Raw genomic sequence first — 7,593 nt, 5'->3', positions numbered from 1 at the left:
GAGGAGAGAAAGTGAGTGGAGGTAACTAGAGAGCACCTGGGAAGGCACATGGGCTGAACCCAAGACCAGCTGAACCCAAGACCACAGGCAAAGCCATGTCTTGGATACACATCTTACCAAAAAGGCAGATGTGTTCTCAGCATTGACTCTTATCTTTGCCAGATGTCAAGGAGTAGGCTTTGAAATATAAACCCAGGCTAGCACCTGGAATGCTTGGGCCAACCCAAGCTCCTTTATAAGTTTTGGAGAAACCTCCTGGTATTTGGGGAATACATAAACATGCTGCATCAGCTCTGGATCACTGTCTCTCACTCAGAAGAGGAAAGCGGTCCCACCAGGTCCCAGCTTTTTCCTTCCATTTTGTGTCTTGTCTCTTTCTTTTATTTCTCAGTCCTCATCCTCAGTCCCTCTACTTGAAGAAATGGATCTTCTTTTTCCAGGCTGGACGTGGAAAAGAGCCCACCAAAGAGGTAAGCCCTGCTTTTTTTTTTTTTTTTTTTTTTTTTTTTTTTCTAACACAGTCCCCCACAACCACAAATTATGCAGTTGAGTTTCTCACATTTGGGGAAATCGCAGGGGTCAGGACATCTGGAGTCAATGGATAAGCTTCTCCCTGGGAAAAACACCTTTGTGATCATGGTATCTCCCTTGCCAGATAAGTATAGCACCTGTTTTCTAAGACTGTGACTTGAACTTGCACATGTCACATTTTGCTCATATCAAGTTGTCAAGAACTTTAATTTATATATCTGTGAGAAGGGAGGCACAGAAATGGTCTTCTAGCTTTTCTGTTGCTAATCCATATCATAGAAAACTGGTCATTCCATTAATAAAGGAAGGAGAAAATAGATGTTGAAAAATAGACTATACACTCTAAACCTAGTCCTTTCCATTCCATGAGTTCCTGATAGGATAAAAGGATAAAATGCACACTACTTAGCATTATGTACTGTCTATATGGTCTCATTTTCTGACCTGTAACACATAGACCTCTGCTCTGGATTAACATGCATAGACTGTCCTCAAAACTGTATTCGTGCTTAGCAGCTGATAGCTCAATTGATGTTTCTTTCTTTTCAGATTTAACCCAGTGGAATTAATAATTATTCAAAGTGTCTATATATTTTGGGGGAACACTCTATATATTTAAGCATTTTAACCATGGCAAATTACATAGAAATGAAACTTTTGAATAAAGTTAGTCAAGTTATTGGAATTTAATGTGAAAGCATTATATTATTTTATACACAATTAATAGAGGAAAATACAAGATTTCTCTTTGTTTATGTTTAAAGTTTATTCAACATATGATTTCAAATTTGAATCAGATTTAAATCTTTCCAGAATTTATAGGGATTCTTATATCAGACGTATAATATTTGATTAAAGGTACATTTTATTAATAAGTTTAATTTAAAAAAAGGCTTATAAGCTTTAAAAATCAACAGCTACATCACAGAAAACAGCCTTTTGGCAAACTTAACTTTTATTCTTTGTTAAAATGTTTTGTTTTTAAGGCATGTAGTACTTGGTCTCTTATGTGTGCATATATTCTTATGTGTGTTTTTTTGTTTTTTTAGAAAGCATTTTATCCTTAATTATGTCTTACTTTTCAATAGAGAATAAAAATGACAAAGTTAATTTTGAGTGTAATTTTTATATTTTACATTGGTATGTGTACATATTTTAAACAAAAATATATGTTGAAAAACTTATAGAACATTACCCTGCCTCTGCATTCCCCTGCTACATATAGAAGCAAAAAAAAAAAAAAGAAAAAGAAAAGAAAGAAAGAAATATATTTTGTGCTAAGATTCTGTTGTTTTCAATTCTTTTTTTAAAATATATTTTATTCAATTTTTACAGAGAGGAAACGAGAGAGATAGAGAGATAGAAACGTTGATGAGAGAGAAACATAGACCAGCTACCTCTTGCACACCCCCTACTGGGGTTGTGCTCGCAACCAAGGTACATGCCCTTGACCGGAATGGAACCCAGGACCTTTCAGTCCGCAGACTGACTCTCTACCACTGAGCCAAACCGGTTTCAGCTGCTTTCAATTCTTTAGAGAGAGGTTCTGGCTTCTATTTTCCTATTTACCAATATTTTCAATGTGCAGATAAATAAACATAATATTTTATATAATTTATTGATTTTTATTACTATAGTTTTACACTCATGTGTGTTATTTTTGTGACATCCCTTGTATTCCTAATTATTGGTTTACCTACATGCTTTGGTTAAGCCTATTTTCTGATAGCTTCCCAAGAAAGGGAGAACAGGGAATAAATGTTGATATTTTATTTGTCTAAAATTAACTTTATTTATCTCTATTGTTTGGTTTATGATTTTTATAATTTAAAGACTTTTAAGATAAAAATAATTTTACTTCAAAATTTTGAAGGCAGTGTCTCCCAATGTTTTGTGAAATTTAATTCAATTATTAAATATTTTACCATGACCTCATTTTTACCTTGAAAAATTTTAGATTTAACTACTTAATTCTCTTGATCTGAAATTTCAAAATTATGTTAAATATGCATCTATTTTTATATTCATTGAATTTGGACTTGATAGAATATTTCCATTTGAAGTTGTATGCCCTTGAGTTCTAATAAAGGTAATTAGAATATTTTACTGGAAATTTCCTACTCATTATGTATTTTATAACTCTTACTAGTCAGATGTTGCAATTACTTTCTTCCATATTCTAACTTTTCTTCTTTACTTCTCTTTTTCTATTCTTTTTTCTCTTTGGGAAATTACATTTAACTTGTGACCTCTTTAATTAATGCATTTTTATAAGTTTCATCTTTTATAATTGTAATTGTCAATTGATGTTTCTTGTTTGTTTTCTTTTTCTTCGTTTCTTCTTATGGTAGCTTATTCTTATTTTGCAATGCAATATGTTATGTCTCTGATAGGTTATTAAATTGTCTTTGACATTTTTTTTTTCACTGAATGACTCTTGTGGTTTATTTTGCTTTCTGTTTTTCACTTATTTTAGAGGTTTTTATTTTTTAAATTCATATTTAAGTTTTAACATATACAACATAATTTAAATTTTCCTATGGGTGGACCCAGTTTGTCAAGTGGTGAGAACATTTGTACTGTCTTTTAAAATTCTTATTGGAACTCCACATTGTAGTTCCTATAAGCCTTTCCACTTCTCCAGAGAGGGAACTTCTACTCTGTTGTGGCAAGGTTGAGGGAGTTATTGGAAAAGAAGGGGAATAAGGAGAACAGGAAAGAATACCACTGCATTCTGGATACTTGTAAGGGCTGAGTGACCACCCAATTAATATGCTGACTTTCAGCTTCTCTCTCTTTACCTCTGATCTTTACCTCTGATCTTCTCTGAAACCTCTAAAGTTCAAGTTCTCAAACACATTCCCAGGGACTGGTGGTGAAAGGGGAAGCATCCAGGTCATATTGGGCTCCCATTCTACTTTAGTAACATTCATTCAAACAATCCCTTTCTTTTCAGCATCTCTGTCCATCTCACTCTTACCTTCTGTAGAAGTTGCTCCATCTAATTTCTGAATTTCTGAAATGTGAAACAATATTTCTTTTTTTTGTTTTGTTTTGTTTTTTAATATATTTTATTAATTTTTTACAGAGAGGAAGAGAGAGGGATAGAGAGCTAGAAATGTCGATGAGAGAGAAACATCGACCAGCTGCCTCTTGCACACCCCCCACCGAGGATATTCCCGCAACCAAGGTACATGCCCTTGACTGGAATCGAACCTGGGACCTTTCAGTCCGCAGAATGACACTCTACAGCTGAGCCAAACCGGTTTCGGCATGAAACAATATTTCTTAACTGTGTTATCCTCCTTTGCATGGCTCTTTCATTCACTTTGCTCTTCACATTGGTCAAAAGTACAAAAACTCTTTAGTTTTATCAATTATTTTTTCTGGGTTATTTTATCACCTAGGAATGATTTTTTAGCCTAAAATATGTTGTCAATGAAACAAAGACAGTTATCTGTGATAACTATGAAGTGATATTTGTCTCCTGTTACATTATCTTTCACAACTAAAAAACAAACAAACAAACAAAAAAACTAAACAAAACATTCTTATTCAAGAATCCCCTTAAGATAAGTAAATCAAAAGTCACCTCATGAGCCTACTCATTCATTCTATGACTACATTCTGACTAATGAGTTAGACATTATACTGCTAGCTGAGGATTCAAGTGTTAACAAGGTGCTTTGCCATCTGGTAAGGGGTACAGATAATTTAACAGGTAATACATTACAGTGTGGACATAGAACATTGTTTTATGGGAGCTCATTAGAACAGCATCTAGCAGGAATTACCACCTAGCACATAAAATTATGTCTTAGCAGACATTTAAATGATGAGTGTGAGTTAGGTTAATTTCAGAGAGAAGAAATAACACATCAGAAGTGTGAAAAGACCTGAGAGAAATAATGAAGCAAGTTCAATGAAATAGAAAAGAGTTTAGTGAGGTCTGTGGAAACTGGGACTCAGAGATGAGATGGGGAAAGAAGCCTGAAAAGGTAAATAGAGTTCCAACTCTCAGTGCCAAACCTAGTGTGATGGTGTTTGAATAGTTATGGAAGAAAATGAGGCATCCTCTGAGGTGAAGTAGATGATATTGGGTGGAAGAAAGGGTTAATAAAGGTAAGAAATGTTAAAGCATAATTGATATAATCTAGTCTAGATATATTGGAGGACTACAATAGAATTATAACAAACTAGAGGCCCAGTGCATGAAATTTATGCACAGAGGCAAGGTGTCCCTCAGCCAGGCCTTTACCCTCTTACAATCTGGGACCTTTCAGGGGATATCCCATTGCTGGTTTAGACCCAATCTCTGCAGATCACCTACCTGTATAATCTTCCCTAACCACTCACCTGCCTGATCGCCCCTAACTACTCACCTGCCTGCATGATTGACCCTAACAGCTTGCTGGGGGTTAGGGCCAACAGGGGCTAAGGGTCATGGTCATTCTGCTCTCTGGTAGTTCTATCGGTTCAGTTGCTGAGTTTTTATTATATAGGGTAATAGAAATAATTATATAGCTGACTACCATCATTTTAATAATGCACAATTAAAAATGATTAAAATAAGCTCTCTTCTGCCATGCTGCCGGCATGAGTGGGATAGCCCATGCTAGCATGGAAAAGGCTCTTTTGTTTATTGCATCAGACTCGGCTCCCTGGTGGTCCTTGGGGATCATGAATTCGTCTGGAATCCCCAGCCAGGACCATGAAGGACCCCAATTCGGAGAGCCTGACTGGCCGCGGTAGGTGTGTGTTTGTCTGTGTTTTTGTGTGAGCGCTCTGGAGGGACTGCCCCTCCATCGGGGCTCTCACCTGGGTGTTTGCTGGCTGCTGCGTCAGCCAAGGTTTGAGCCCGGATTCTAATCTGTAATAAACTCTAGCATGCTTAAAAAAAAAATAAAATAAAATAAAAAAAAAATAAAAAAAAAAATAAAAATGATTAAAATAAGAAAATTTTTAAAAAATTCCTTTTCACTCACCTTCATGTTTAAAATCAATCAATTTCTACCTTTGTAAATTGCCAGTAGCAATTAGAGAATAAGTTTGCCTGGGTTATTGGATTTTGAGGAACCTATAGCTTAACCTACTACTTTTCTTGAGTTTGACTATTAGAAGAACAATCCTGAATGAACAGTGGTGGTGGGACCTCAAGAACTCATTTTCTGGTGGGTACAATCTCTAAATATACTTCTAGGAGATTGTGATTCATTGATCATAGATATTCAATATAATCAGCAATAAATGAACTATATTACCAATAGCTGTGAAACTAAAAATCAGCACACTTTATTTTACCACACAAAAGGTCACCCCATTCTTCAAATTATTAGACACAATATCAAAATTTTATGAAAATGGCATTTCTCTTAGAAATAATATTTATAATAAAATGCAAAAAATAGAAATATTTCTGATAAACAATAAGCAAATTATTGTGCCACTTATAACATAAGAGAATCTTGATAAGAAAAATGTTAAGTTGACTATGGTATATAAATTCAGTTAATGCTCCATTATTAAGAAATGGAACAAATTAACCCAGAATTTTTATTTTTTATTAGAATCCTAATCTCAGTTTTAGAATAATTTCTTTCATAGGTCATCCTCATTATGAGAATTATGAAGTAATAGATAAATTAGTAGGAAAGAAGACTTGCCTTATATACCATTCTCTATATGCTCAGTAGAGAGGAATTTAATGCATATTTTTAAAATTTCTTTATTGATTATGGTATCACATAATTGTCCTCAACCCCCCACATTTCTATCCCAAACCCCTCCTTCATGTATGTCCCCACCCCCTTTCCCCAACCCCTTGTTTTAATGCATATTTATGTTATCAAATCCCCAGTGACAAAAATGAGACCTATATTTGTATACATATCATATCATTCAGAGAATTGGCAACCATCTAAATCAATATTCTGTTATCATGCAATCATCAAGCAACAGAGACAGGGTTAGGAGTCCTGTCTGACTACCTCCATTACTCATACTCTTTCTATCATCCTCTGCTGCTCAATTTCTTTAAGATGACCTCAGAAATGCCTAAATTGGAGGAACAATGTCAATTTTCCTTTAACTTTTTAATTAACTTTCTGAATTTTTGTGTGTTTTACTTCAGTATTACTTGCACATTCACTAACCATTTATTCTTTCGTCCAAACTATTTGTTGAATAAATTAGCATCACACATTGCCTCTGCCTTAAGGAAAATTTTTCTGACTTGAAAGTTAATTAATGTGAGACGAGAATAAAGTGCTATCATGAGTGTATATTATCAAAAGCTAATGACATTGTACACATAGGCATGTTTTTGGAGTTTCAAAAAGGAAAAGATAAATGTGTCTAATTAGGCACAAGAAAATATTTTTTTAAAAAGAGGAAGCTTTATGAAAATAAATATTTCCCAGTGCCTTCCAGGAATACTATTATAGACTTTGTCTGCTTAATGATATATTTTACTTTTTATCATTGAGCTCTCTTTGGAGTTTAATTCATATTGCATGTGTCACAGTTGGGTTCGAACATTGCATGCTAGTATAATTAAAGGTTGCCATGGACTGAAGTCTCACACTTAGTTTCAATGTAACTTGCAGTCCAACTCACAAATTCACCACTATCTTCAGAACATGTATGCAAATTCACATGCTCCAATAAAACACAATCCTCACATGAACAGACAGTGGAATTAAATAGAACAGAATCTAGTAAGGGTATACATATCCTAATCTGGAAAATGATGAGGCAAATATTATGTGTAAAAGTTTAACTTTGTCACCAACATTTACATTCATTTTACACAGAGATAATGTCATCATATATTCCTAATCTTTCCCACTTCATTTGGTAATTCATAAATTATAAAGCTAATTCAACATAAGGAATTAAATTTGTCAAATCATTTTTCTCACACACATAATAGAAATAATTACTGCGAATCAAATTTTGATGAAATAAGCCACAATAAGGATAAGAATAAGATGAAACTATTTTTTAGTAGCTGAGATGACCACTAAATGAGAATTTTTATCTTCATCCATCTCCTTTTGTTTG

General features: G+C 34.1%; 1 pseudogene; it reads right to left on the bottom strand.

Moving 5' to 3' along the window:
- Positions 1-516: 516 nt before the first annotated feature.
- On the bottom strand, positions 517-663 carry LOC118731124 (annotated as a pseudogene).
- Positions 664-7,593: the final 6,930 nt, after the last annotated feature.

The sequence above is a fragment of the Pipistrellus kuhlii genome, unplaced genomic scaffold (genome assembly GCF_014108245.1).
Source record: "Pipistrellus kuhlii isolate mPipKuh1 unplaced genomic scaffold, mPipKuh1.p scaffold_m20_p_3, whole genome shotgun sequence".
NCBI lineage: Eukaryota > Metazoa > Chordata > Mammalia > Chiroptera > Vespertilionidae > Pipistrellus > Pipistrellus kuhlii.
The sequence above is the reverse complement of the archived record's forward strand: the minus strand, read 5'-3'. Positions and strand labels throughout refer to the sequence as shown.